Source organism: Vanessa cardui, chromosome 25 (assembly GCF_905220365.1).
Source record: "Vanessa cardui chromosome 25, ilVanCard2.1, whole genome shotgun sequence".
NCBI lineage: Eukaryota > Metazoa > Arthropoda > Insecta > Lepidoptera > Nymphalidae > Vanessa > Vanessa cardui.
In genome coordinates, this window is record NC_061147.1 from 4,108,076 (window position 1) to 4,123,359 (window position 15,284).

At 31.4% G+C, this 15,284-nt stretch overlaps 1 protein-coding gene across 2 annotated transcripts in view; it reads right to left on the minus strand.

Moving 5' to 3' along the window:
* The window catches only part of LOC124540459 (transcriptional activator cubitus interruptus), a 99,535-nt gene extending 84,456 nt beyond the window's left edge, over positions 1-15,079 (minus strand). For both annotated transcript variants that reach the window (XM_047118058.1, XM_047118057.1), the window contains exon 1: positions 14,790-15,079. The gene's annotated coding sequence lies outside the window, so the exon portion shown is untranslated. The remainder of the gene's footprint in view (positions 1-14,789) is intronic.
* Positions 15,080-15,284: the final 205 nt, after the last annotated feature.

Genomic DNA, 15,284 nt, shown 5'->3' on the forward strand with positions numbered 1-15,284 from the left:
AATTTTAAACAAGCATTTATTAAACAGATTTGTTTACAGAATGAGTCGAGATGGCCCAGTGGTTAGAACGCGTGCATCTTAACCGATGATTGCGGGTTCAAATCCAGGCAAGCACCGCTGTTTCATGTGCTTAATTTGTCTTTATAATTCATCTCGTGCTCAGCGGTGAAGGAAAACGTCGTGAGGAAACCTGCATGTGACAAATATAATATAATTTCATAGAAATTCTGCCACATGTGTATTCCACCAACCGGCATTGGAACAGCGTGGTGGAATATGTTCCAAACCTTTTCCTCAAAGGGAGGGGAGGCCTTTAGCCCAGCAGTGGGAATTTACAGGCTGCTGTTGTATGCCAACTAAACCCTAAAATGCCCCAAAAGCCGCATACATCATCTAGTAAAAAATAAAAGTAATTACTCTCCCATAACGCAATGATAACTTAGAATCATGGCCGCTACTCGTAGATGACAAACAGTACGGCAAATGTTTGTGGAGGCAGTTTGCCGTGACGCCTCGCTGCAGCTTACTGCTCGCGTCAATATTTACCTGCGCGGGCGCATGTAGGGCTGACGCTTAATGTTTTATCAGGGTAGATAGCCAACTAATAAATTAAGCTTTCTAAATTTAAGGTTTTTACAAGATTTTTTTTATGTTTTAATTGTTGGTATGTATGCGGGGATGATAGATAAAATCAAAGAGTCAAACCAAAGAAATAGATAAAATAAACTCATTTCAATTGTGTTTTTACTATTAATAGTGTTACGTTAACGCTAATACAATAACTACATGAATACTTTTATTTATATAGGATGGGAAAGAGAAAAAATAAAACTTCGAAGTGACATCCCTAACCAAATTCGAATAAAGTCTGTGCTCTTATAGAGCAAACTTCGAGATATCTACTTTCCATTGCTCTTCTGAAATACGAGCACACACACATACCATACCCATCACAGATATGATAAGGAGGATAAATATGTCACTTAATAAAACAGAGATGTTCTATCTATTTGTTTAGGTGGCGAGCTATTTTTTATCTATATCTACTAATTTTTATATTGTTATCTTTAATTTTATTGTTGACTGAGAACATTAAAGTTGCATCGGTTTAAGGTTTAATTAAACTGTGCCTTTAAATTTACAAAATCTAACACAAACAGGAAATCAAGACAAATAGAATATACATGTGTTGTAGTGTGGTTAGATCAAACCTACCACCCTTGGCAATGCATTGTGATGGTATCTAACTGGTTGCTTCAAAGATTATCACAGTATCACACATATGTCAATAACATACATTAACTCTAGGTACGACTTGTTTGCTTCTAATGAAGTATCTGCTGTCTTCATTAAGACGTGTACCACAAACATCCCCCCACATTGAAACCGAACTAAATCCGTAACTTGACAGCGAAATGTTAAAAATCAATATTGACTCACGTGATCCAGAATCCATAATATCAATAAGCTACCGTTTGCCCCCCGGTCTCGCTCCGTCAATATTGATAATACTTAAAGCCTTTCCTGGTATTACATTTAGTGACCCTACGAATGAGTAAACTTTAATTTACTATTTGGAAAATGACTTTTATATTCAACACCATAAGGTTTTCAATTTGGACTTCTTGGACACTGTGATAAGTATAATGGTTCCGCAAAGGAAATTGTTCTCAATGGCTGAGAAACTAAGGTATATATTCAAGTATTAGTGAATTGATTGAACTTGATAGAGTTTTTCTTTCGATTCATGTATGTATAAAATATACTGTTAGATTCCGAAAATTCAAGAAGTTTACATTGTCAACGTAAATTTATACAGGAACTTGTATCATTGCACCAATATATTCCACGTAACTGTTAAATCTTTTTTGAATGTACACAAAAATAGTTGCATTACTAAAAGCATATTACATATCCAGATCCTGTGTTCAACAATATGATTGATTGAAAAAAATGACATTAAATCCTCAAGTTTCTGGGTACTTTAAAATCTCAGTTATAATATTCTCTAATCCCAATATGCTATTGTTAGCGTTTCATTTGTCATATTTGAGGAAAGGATCGGATAAATAGGACAGTCCACTTGTTCAAACAAATACGAGGATTTAACATAATAAAGTACTCTAACCCCTCTTCAAAACTGCAAATGAGATGAAAAGATCTATTGTTGAACACATCTAAATCAACTATTTAGTTAAGTATCTGGACAACACGTTTTAAGAAAAAAAGCTCCCTATTTATCTCTTTTGTAATTTCGGAATAAATTGTTATTTACAATTGATTTAATAAGTAGCCGTTTAGTCTCTATTTCTTCCTTTCTGTTTAAAATTTCTTGGTATTGCAACATATTCACTTAATGGTACTAATTTCTGCATCTATCTGTTAACCGTTTGAAAACAGTTATCCAAAGATCTTCTATATCTGTAATTGGTAATGAACAACCAAACAAAAATATTAACAAACCTTCAGCTTGTATTTTAAGTGGGTGTTTTAATCGCCTATGTTTTATACCTAAGGGTACCCATAAAACAATGGTTTTAATTAATGCTTCAGGCGCTTATTCGGGTTCAGTTATTATCCCATGGCTCAGATACATAATAAACTTGTACATACCTTTGTTTCTTTGTTCTTGAGAAGTAGTATTTAAACTTTATGAGTCTGGTTTTATATTTTATTCTACAATAACATTTAGTAAGTCTTTAGCTGTACTTAAAACTAATTGAAGACGAATTAGTTTATATTGCTATCCATAGTATCTTCTGTATTTAGGTTTATATTAGTTCGAATGCTTGCAAGCTTTATTACAGTTCATAAAATTGCTTGAAAAGATAATATAGTAGTAGTGATAGGGCTTTGAGCCAGCCCGTCTGGGTAGGTACCAGCTACTCGTCAGATATTTAGCCGCAAAACAATAGTACTGTTTTGTTCCGGTTTGAAGAGTGAGTGAGCCAGTGTAGCTACAGACACAAGGGACATGACATCTTAGTTCTTAAGGTTGATGGCGCATTGGCGATGTAAATAATGGTTAATATTTCTGGCAGCGCAATTGTCCATTGGTGTTAGTGATCACTTACCATTATTCGGTATAAAAAAAAAATATATTAGAAAGTATAACATCATACTGCGAAGACAATCTATATATCAGATGAGTTAAAATATGTTGATGCATTCACATAACAACTCAATTCAGGCATCATGATATCAGCTATGGTTTCAATAGAACATTTCTCTGTTGCATCACATTGGGTAGAAACATTTCTTGTACAAACAGTGGGGATCGGAACTCGCCCACTCGCATTCCAACTAAAACTGGTTCTGGTATAGAATTAACTATTAGTGCTTTGAGTTTTATAGCACGACCTAGGGTCGCACTGGGCTCAGATAATGGATCAACGTTATCAACTCTCTTTGATATTATCAATTCTTCTAAGCCATGTATTAAAGTTGTTATATATTCGTATGTATCAGAAAAGTATCACAATTATTTTAGAATGAAATTTTTTAATTACGAATTAATTGCTTCCACAGATACTTTCTAAATATCTAAAACATACCTCAGGCGTAATGATTTATGGAAACAGCTTAATAGATATCAGAACTATTATTATGAATGTAGAAGGTGAGATGTGTAGTTATAGCCTTATTTGAATAGTAGTGAGTATTAAAAGTTTGGAAATATGTAAGAAAAGTTTCCTTCCACACATAAAGCCCTAAGCACATAGAGCCAAACCAAACACATTACCCTAAGCCGAAGGTGATAATAACAGTTTGTCTTGTCACTTAGCGTGCTAGTGCGAGCTACTGAGGATCTCTTATATTTGGACATTATTATCTCCACGTTGATTTAGGCGTTTTAAGATATTTTGGAACTGAAACATTTGATCTTAGTTATACCAAATTCCACGAATGAAATATAGATAATATTACTTATATATCTTGAAAAATATTCTTTATAATATTTAATGACGTGTGTTCCGAATTTTCGTGCATAATTAAGGCCTCTGTGTAATTTTGATAAGGGTTGGGATACTGAAGGGCAGATAGTTATGAGTTATGAAAGTAATGTTACTTATCTGCAAAAAAAACATTTTATTGTAAAATTTTCTGTGAAGATTATGAAATTGTTATGGACGATTTACAGTATATTTAAAATTATTATAGTATATGTCCACTTATTTGGCTAGATATAAACAATTTCACTTCAAAAACGCTGATTACACTTATATATAGTAATAAACAAAGACCGTTTTCATACTTTAAGCTGTAAAAAGTCGAAATAAAATTCAATATAAAAAGTTCTATATAAATCAATTGATTTTTTTCATAACTCCGATAAAAAATAAACAAAATCTATCTACTTATACTGTTAGATTGATTTACCATTAAAAACCACTTCAATGAATCTTTTAACTAGAGGAACATTTTCAGTTTTTTTTATATTCTTAATACAACATTGTTTGGCGATGTTACATTTTAGCATACCAGTGTTTGCTTTATATCTTTCTCCATCAACTGGTTTAGTATGAGCTATGATTATACAGGAAATATTACAATCCGTGTCTAGTTAGGCAAAAAATAAATTATTGGACTATGGTTATGTTTTAATTAGAAAATTTTGATTATGTTATTAAAATTTTAATCAATAATTTGATATGATTTTACTAAAAAGCGTATCTTATTTGGTATTAATTTTATTAAAACGACTCGTTCATATAATGGTACAAGTCACTAATACATTCAAATTGTACACATAGTACATGACCTGTATCAGTTTCAAAACATGAAGCAATCATTCCATATAACAAGCGAGTTTGCTTCGGGATCTGTCCGTCACTCAGGAGCTAACACGGGCATCCTGTCTGTCTGTCTGTCTCAGATAAGGTTATACACTTGATTGTTTAATACCAACGCTTATATCATTTCCGGTGATATTAGAGATTGTTAACATCTTAAATCAGGAAGGGATACTTTTGAAACACGATTTCAAGTGTATTTATGGTTATGCTCCTGTATCTCGAAACAATATCTAGTTTAGTAAGCAATAGTTCTATCTAATAGACGTATAACACCAAAAAGCAATCACAAATGTGCCAAAACGTACACAATAAATCAGATAATTGGGCGTCTAATATTTGTTAGTCCAAAGATACTAAAGACACCTCTTAAGCATCTGATCTATCAGCAGTTACAATAAATTACACCCCACTTGACAGCTAAATGCGCCTTTCATATTGTTTCTCAAAACAGGTAAGTCGAAATGCCATAGATTTCGCAGAATGGCCGGCGAAATCGGCAAATTGTGACGAAAAAATCATTAAGGCGTTCCAACAAAGGAAATTGTTTTGTGTTCCCGAAACTAGTTTCACAGATATATACCGACAAAAAAGTGTATTTTGATGTCTAAATAGACTCGTCAAGTCAGGTAGAAGGGACCGTAACCGACACTTCGTCGGTGAAAGAGGAGTCATTAATTTAACCGATCGACTCAGGATCGCGATTTGTACTGAACATTTATTTAATAATTTATAAATTTCGATATCAGATCGAAGTTTTTTCGATGATCGAGATTAAAATGTGAAAAGGTTTTTATTTGAATCGATTTTTTATACCATTTAGACGGTTTAATATTCGTTTTCGATGATGATTCTCAGAAATGAAGATCACTTAAAATCGAAAGGATTAATGAGTTTTCAAAATAAGAATCGACGGTTTTATTTTTTTTCTTGATATCTGATAACTTTATTCGAAATTTGATTGGCATAACATTTGAAGTTACAAAAAATTTGTCAGTCAAATTTAAAGGCTGATTATGTCAAATCTAATTGTAGATCTTCCAAAGTTTTATCAAGAATGAAGTTGATAATTATCGTTGATTATTTTGAAATGCGCTAACAACCCACTTTTTTGTAGAGAATTGCGCTCACAGAAAGCTTGCATTCATTGAATTTATTACGTTGAAATCCTAAAGCATTACATCCTAATGGCAGTCAACAATAGGGAATTTATTCTACCTGCATGTCTGTTCTCTGGTCCATTGTTCGGCAACAAATTCGGCCACTCTTGGATTTTTTTTAAACCCTTGTTAGCAAGTCTTCGGATAGATCTCTTTTGTGTGGACAGCCTTACATATTTATAAGTGGGTACGCATGTAAAGGTAGTATCAACGCGTCCATCCTCTACAATCAAAGTATGCTCACAATTTACTGAAACAACTAAATTTATTTAAAAATCGAATATAAAAATGTAACACGAATAGAGAGTTTTGATACTTGAAAATTGTTTTTTCTGAAATCGAGTATTTTTGTTACATACATGATCGAATTGATCACAATGATGAAGCAGATATAGCCGTTCGGTTACAACACAGCGTGACTATTTATTAGAAATTTTACCAAAAGCAAATGCTCAAGCGGTCAAGTTATTTTTTGCTGTTAACTCACGTTCCCGCTTCGGTGGGTCTATCAAACAGCGTAGGAACACAACAAATAACTTTTTTAACTATAACCAACGAACACCAATTAGTTCTACCCTAGAAAGATGACTCTGTCGATGCTTTTCGGTTTTTTTTTTATATTATTTGGAGAGACCCGAATTTGACTCGCTTCTGTGTGTTTATTACTATGCTGACTGTACAAATATTTTGTGGTCGTATTTTCTGGTAATGTCACGCTCTCTGACGCAATTCCGACGAATTCTCTGTGTAATGTTTGATTTTTAAAAAGTCATTGATATTTTTGCTAAGAACAATGCGATCTGTGTTTGTTTAGTATTTTTTTATAAGTCAGTCTAAAGTCACAATAAGGTATAAGTTGAAATAAAAATCATCATAGTAATAAGTGGAAACCCATTGATAGCCTTTAAAGGCTTTAAAATGGACATACTTTTTACATATTCATAATTTTCCTTACACAATGATGATCAATTCTCCTCTCCAGAAATGAATTACATATTTTATAACGCAATCTGAGTATCAAATAATGCTAAAATTTGAACGAGCGTTTTTTATTATTATTCTAGTTTGCATAATCAAATATCTATGTAAATATTTACAGAAGATACTATATCTGTATACCTGTGTGTACTACATACTTAAAGCATTTTATATATTGTAATTCATCACTTTAATCTCTACAAATTCATCGTACGTTTTTTTTTTAAGTACAGGTATGTTTCCTTTAAGAAATCTCTTCAAAGGAACATTAGGCATGCTTTTTATCTTTAGATTACTTTTTCACATAATTGTATGCGTATACTATTTTGAATCCATGTTATCGATTGAAATTTAATCGAAGATTACGTGTTAAAATATGGGCAAGCACTATTAAGTTTTCTGTGTTGTGATTGGTCATTGAAATATGCACGTGTCATTTAGAGTTCTGCCAAATCTGTATCTACCAATCCGCATTACAAATAAAATAAGACTCCAGAATTCTCTTATTGATCTCTTATCGACTGTATACCACTATCCATATTCTCTATATTAATATGAAAATAACTCTGTCTGTCTGTTGGTCTGGCGCTCTTTCACGTCCAAACCGCTGAACCGAATTTGATGAAATTTGGTATGAAGTAATCTTGAGATTGAAGAAAGGACATAGGCTACTTTATTGCCTAATATATGACAAACAACCCCTAAAATGCGAGCGTATCCGCGGGCGACTACTAGTTAGAAAGCTAACCATAATAAAAGGATAATTATAGGCTGCGACACTACACACATAAAAAAGCAATCTATAAAAATCTCTCTAATTTAATTTAAAAAAATATCGAATGTCTTCCCACAATTACAAAATAATAAAGCCAGGTTTGATTAGCATGTGCTTTGTACAATTTTATACACAAATAGACTTTATAATAGTTACCACTGGTCTGTTAATTTGTCTATAGTGTATTAAAGGTACAAATTACGATGGCAACATTGAAGATAAAAATTAAAACTCTATTTGTAAAGTTTATTTGTTACTAGCAACTCGCCCCGGCTTCGCAAGGCAATACTGATACTAAATGTACTAAAAATTTGTTCATTTGACGCTTCTAAAATTATCAGTGTTTGTTCACTATATTGTTCATGTATTATATACAAAAATATTCCTCTCGAAATACTCTATCTATTAGAAAAAAATGTATAAATATTCGTTGCGTAATTTTAAAGATATATGCAAACGTAGAGACAGACAGCGGTAAGCAACTTTGTTTTATACTATTTAATGACAAGATAGGTCTATAAAATTTTAGGGTACTAAATTCATTAATTCTAAAGATGCGATCTGATTCTACAATTCGATATTAAGTTGAATCATTCAAATAATTTTTTAAGTTGAAGAAAATGTGATATTGTTTTTTTTTTATTTGACTTACATCTTAATTTATTCTTCGCAAATCATTCAGCCAATAGCATTTCCATTTAATACACAAGATAGAAAAGAATTACATTTTAAAAATGTTATTATTTTAAAATTTATTATTTCTCTGAATTTTGTGAAAAAAATTAAAATTGTATTTCCAAAAAAAGGATTTACTAATCCCGAGTATTCGATGTTAAAGCACCATTATCAAGTACTAATGCATCTGTACCGATGTCTTCATCTCGCCGTGACCGCGTTTGACCCTTTACGACCAGTTCCTACGCCAAATAACATAACTATACGTTAGCTTTAGGTAGAGATACAGTTCAATTAGCTATTATGTAAATATATTCACTTGAAACTTATAAAGAAACACACTTCACAATATTCCAAATATCAATTAAAAAGAAAGTATCAAAATTTTTACAAATAACAAGTTCAAGTATCAAAATCGCGCAAAATCTTCGTTACGGACGGTAAATTTAGATTATTCTCCACGAACCTAATTCGAAAAGCATTTGCTATAAAGGTTACGAAAGCATAAAGAAATATTACATTATCATCGTTCCACAGACAAAACAGATCTTTCACAAGTAGTGATGTCAAAAACCGGCACAACGATACAAAATACACAAAAATATCGAAATGAGAAACAAAATAAATATCGATATATTATTGACAAGAAAAAGCGACGTCATATGCTGTACCTTCTGATATAAGTTTTATGTATATCGATTCAGCAGCTTTTTTTAATTACGGTATACAATAAAAAACGTCTCCTTGTTGTAGATTTCAATCCCTAACATGTTTTATTTTAAAAATCGAAATAAATAGGAATAGCAATTTTGAATATAAAATTGCAACTGGCTTTATCAATAGTTACCTTTTTCTACCATAAATAAATATACGACTAATAAAGAACAAAATTCATGCATCATGTATGTACTATTGTACATTTGCTTGTTAGTACAAGCAAATAACTTATTTAAAAATATTATAATAATGTAATACAATATTTTTCAAACATAAATATTGGGTTCGTTTAATGTTTGATCCCATATCCAACTCTTTTTAAATTTTATTTTTATACAAGAAACGAAACATTTTTAACGAATCTTTAAATTACTTTTAAACTTGAATGAATTAAAGATATCCTTTTGATTTGAATGCATTTAATATAAAACGAGGAGGATAAATAAAATTAATGCTATTCAGATATTATCTACATCCGTATCCGATGGTACATCACTAGCGACGCCGGTCGGTCGTCGACATGCGCCCGCGCAGCCCGATCGCTCTATTGATGATCAATCGACTTGATTAAGCAATTACCGAAACCATACGTATCATTTAACTTTCTCATAGTTATGTTAATATATAAAAATGACTACTTACGAAGTTATTTTATAATTACACAATGATCAAATCTAGCTATATAATTTATTTTCTTTATTACAAAGAACGGTAATAAATTACATTTTGAAGATTTATTTTGTTTTTGAAATATATAAGTACACACAAGATAAAAATTTAATTTTCATGTTAAGATACTACATATATTATATATATATATATATATTAATATTACATTCAAAAATATTTTACATTGTATAATCCGTTCAAAGAATAATAAAAATCCTCTGTTTTGGTGTTATTATGGAACAAAATGAAAACACATAAAGCTTCCATTTACAATATTAATAGGTATAGATTATTGAGAACACACAAACAGTTAAACATATTAAGAATATACCATCCATAAAAGTTGTGTATAACAAAGTCATAAATAATTTAAATCTTTAACAAATTATAAAATAAACTTGATTCTTTTTTATGGAGTTAATAAGCTATTTATTTATATTAATGTTTTAAAACTTTCATAATCCTCTTTATAAGTATGAGGCAAAGATCTACTTTACCTATTTCCAAGTATCTTTAAGCTTTAAAGAAGACAAATATATAAATCTATACACTAATACAATTGCCAGAGAAAATGAGAAATGCCTAAGCGCCAAAGTTTTAGTTTTGAAAAATGAGATTTATAATAAAAATTGTAAACCTCAATTTCCGAAAGCACAATTTAGGCGCTTCAGCTCTTCTTCCGTTTACGCCGATATAATATTTTTATTATAGAACAGCCTCTCTGGACGATTTCATTCGCGTTAAATAATACTCTTCCGCCCCTGTGGATAGTATCGTGATGTTATACAATGTATTTTATGTGCCTTTTATGTATGTACCTTTCTCAATAAATGGGCTATCTAACACAAAACATTTTAATCGGACTATTAAATCTAAGATAACCGCGTTCAAATAAACAATCTTTCAGTTACAAACATATGTAAAGATTGAAATTAAAGGTTAAAATTTGAGAATGACGTTTTGTAATGAACTAGATCGAATTTAAATAGTTTAATAACTAATATAAATAAATTGTTATATCTTGAAACTATATAAAATTCAAGCTCAAATAATTATATAGCCCAAATGATGAAGAATATTTTTTTTAGTTTTAACAGAATAAAGATTAAATAAACAGTCTTTAAGATAAAAGCCCATGCATGTAACGCTTGATTACCTAGAATTCATTCATAAAATAATCATTATCTGTGCAAAGTTCAAACTTTTGTGTCACTAGATATGAATGAGATAAAATAATCTTTTCATTCAGACCAGTCTAAAACGACACAAGATTTATACAAATATTTGAATCTCAGTAATAAACGAATACAAATTTATAAAAATATTTGATACTAGTTGTTGCCCGCAACTTCGCTCGTGTTTAAGGGGTCGGTTGGCATGTGTTAGGCAAACAAAGTAACCTATATCCTTCCTTTAACTTCAACTTTGTTTCATACCAAATTTCATCAAATTCACTTCATTGCTTTGGTCGTGAAAGACAGAGTTACATTCAACAACAATAAATGTAAATTCCCACTGCTGGGCTTAAGGCCTCCTCTCCCTTTGGGGAGTAAGTTTGGAACATATTCACCACGCTGTTTCAATGCGGGTTGGTGGAATAAACATGTGGCAGAATTTTTATGAAATTTGTCACATGCAATTTTCCTCACGATGTTTTCCTTCACCGTATAACGAGATGAATTATAAAGACAAATTAAGCACATGAATCAGCGGTGCTTGCCTGGGTTTGAACCCGCAATCATCGGTTGAGATGCACGCTTTCTAACCACTGGGCCATCTCGACTCAGATTTACATTCACATTTATAATAAATATAGAAGTAAAACTTAGCTCAGTTGAGTAAGTTTTATGGTATTACTTTGTCGAACTGCTTGTATTCCGATCCTCAAAATAAATGCCGAGTCGAAAAGGCCGCGGGCATAAATAATAAATACAAATACAAGTATGTATGTCTGTGTTTTATAAAGTCTCCATTTCCGTGATCGAGAAATGTTCGTGATCACGGGTCGGAGCAGTTCGGGTCGTGATATCATATTTTCGCGATGTCGATGTTCCGGGTATAACTTACTAATAGACTACATACGTACGAACTACCGATAATATCACATAACTGTCTTAATTTCAGATATTACATATACAGGGTTATTGATAATTCGACGTACATATATCCGTTAGGAGGTGATAAGGGTGACTATTTGCAATAATTTTAACCCCTATATGCAAAAGTGAACCGTTTTTTAGCATTTTTCAAAATTTGTCAAAAATGCTACTTCAAAAATTTATTTAAAAAATAATATTGTATCAAATAAAATCATTTTTTCTTTTGTTTTATAAAAATGATTAAATACTGTTTATTTGTCAATATTTAAACTAAAAATTATTGCAAATAGTCACCCCTATCACCTCCTAACGGATGTACGTCGAATTACAAATAACCTGTATATAGTTTGTCCTACTAATATTATAAATGCGACAGTTTGTGATGTTTGTTACTCTTTCACGAAACTACTGAACAGATTTTGATGTAAATTGACAGTAATATTAGATTAGATTAGACGGTCTACAATTTATAAAGATTTTATGTAAATTTGTCTTTTTTTTAAATGTTGAAAAAGAGTAACTACTGAGTTTCTTGCCGGTTCTTCTCGGTAGAATCTACTTTCCGAACCGGTGGTAGCTTCACTTAATTGTTATATGACGATTCAAAAGTGGTTGAAAAAGCCCACTTGAATAAAGTATATTTTGATTTTGATTTTTTTTATTTTGATAATATAAAGACAAATATCGAGTCGTCCGAAGCCGTGACTGATCGTTAGTAGTCTATATCTAATAAATAAGGCTATTTGTGTTGCCTAATTGAAAGAACGACTAAACCAATATAGATAAAACTTATATTAAAAGTTGGAGCGCGTTTCAGACATTTCTGAATCGATTTAAGAAAGTACAAACTGCGTTTCATAGTTTCATCAGCTTCAACTTACAGGCTATTGACGTGTAAATAATTATAGAAAAAAAATTAAAGCTTATCAAAAAGCATTGATAATTCAGGCATATCACTAATTACAAAATAATATTTAAATGATAAAAAGCGTAATATAGTATTTTTTTATTTCTTTCAGGATATATGTGAATTAAATTGTACTTCACTGACATACTAATGAAAATAGTGGAAAAGAGTAACCACTGTGTTTCTTGTCGGTTCTTTCCGGGAGAATCTACTACGAAAATGGTGGCAGTTTTATATTTAATACAAAACGGTATTATGATTCGAAAGCGTTTTGTATAAAGGGTTACTTTTACTATGTATATAGACTGTGATCTATATTTTTAGATTAACTCGGCTATAAATTAAATTAATTGTTATATTTTTGTTACCCTTCTACTCTTAATTAACACTTTTGTATAATTTTAATATTGTATGAAGTAAAAAGCGAAGCCAGCAAATATCGACTAGATTGATTTGATCCACTGAGAATTCAGTCGATCTTCTTTTTAAAAGGGTTTGGAGATCGTTCCACCATGCAAGTTCGCCGCTGTTCACGTTTATCTATACTAAGTTACTTTATTTCCCTATCTGTTACTCATGATCAACCGATTTAATCAAATTTAATGAAATTTTCTATGAAGCTTGTTTGAAATCCCAAGAAAATATGTTAACCAAAAAACAGTATGTCATACAGTTTTATGCTTAACGTATCATAATCAACTTATAAAAGCATGAAATAGTCTGTGGTTTGAACCCGAAATCTTTGGTTCTTTGATTTATCTGAAGAATATATCCGTCTAATCAATGTCAAGAATTAAATTGTTACTTGATCCCGTGAAATTCTTTTTAATAATGAAATTGTATATAAATATTATTTATATACAGACAGACGAACAATTTATTCACCATTGTACATCACATCCCATGCCACACTTTTTTTCATTCATTTATCTTATAAATTATATTCAAATTATTATTCCAAAAAGTATTGCACATGGTAATTATGGAAAAGCATTAAGACTGTGTTACAAATAAATTTAACGAATAATACCGTAAACTTTATGTATGTTTAATAACTCTTGAATTGGGTAATGAAAATATTTGATATGTCAATTTTATATTTCAAATGGAAATAACTGTTTTTATGTATTTAACGAGGTGGAGGAAGATACCTTTTAAAAATAATTGAAATATAAATGTAAAAAATATTGAAATACCTAATTAAAAGTTATGGTTCTAAAAGTAGACCTGACAGCATCACTTAGCTGTTCCCGGGGGAGTCAGAGTACTAGGAGTCAATAAATACTAAAGAAATCGAATTATTTTATGAAAACAAAACGTAAATCATTCTTTAGTCGTGATCGAAATTTCTGAATCTGAATTCGGGTCGTGATATGTGATAAGAGTTGTATCGCTCGAATTCACTCGAAATATATGTAATATACTATACTAACTAATATCATATATAATTACTTGAATGTAAAAACTTTATGTTATATATGTAGCAATAGAATGTTCCATATGAAGCATGAAGAATGCGTTAAGAATAATTATATCATTTAAATGAAATGTATTCACACTTAAACAAACACACGGTAACACATTAATAAAAATGCAACGTCGACAAGGGGTTAGGTGATAAATAAAAAAATATTCCTGGCAATTCCCGGGAATGACTAAAAACGTGACCGAACTGCAACACCGGCCGGGCTCCCCGTCGTCGTTGGATTTCTTTGTTTTTAAAGTTACAAAAAGTATGGCCCTTCTCATTCTGGCCGAGGCAGGTACAAATGCTCTGGACCACATGTTGGAAACCTTTGCTAAAACGAAAACTTGTCACTTGAGTTAAAAGGACGAGTTTTAAGATCCGACGGGCGGAATTCCGAAAACGTTACGGTATAAATACGAATTATCGACAATTAATTAAAAATCTTTTACATATATTTTGAATATTATATTTATTTTTTAAGGCGACTTCACTTATCGAATGAAATGATCATTGAATATTTTTAAAACGAATTCAGCTATGTAACTTACTTGACTGATAAGTAAATGCCGGGTCACCTCGTGTCAAACTGTATTGTGGCGGCAGCAATCCATTCGCATAATAATAAATACAACACAAATCACATGCGCACTTGTCAAATTAATTAAATAAACTTAATTACACTAAAATTTCTCATCGAACATCCAATTATCCACTGTCACTCGAATCCCAAAAAGTCACTTTTTATTGATAAATAAAAATAAAAGCGTTTGTTTATTAAAAATATATCGAAAAGAAAAAAAGGGCAGTGACGACGTCCGTCGCCGGCGCGGCGCACACCAATATAGCAATAGGAGGACTCGGAAAGGCCGCTGCCGGCGATTTCATCTCAATCTCGCCCGTCGAAACGAGACAGTAACATGACAATAAGCGATTGTAAAACGTCAGGAGCGAAAGAGACGGCCGATTTCTCATTATGCGCGCGTCGAGACTGACATTTCAATCGCGGCGTCCCACTCGCACGCGAAGTTATTTCTGTACAAATT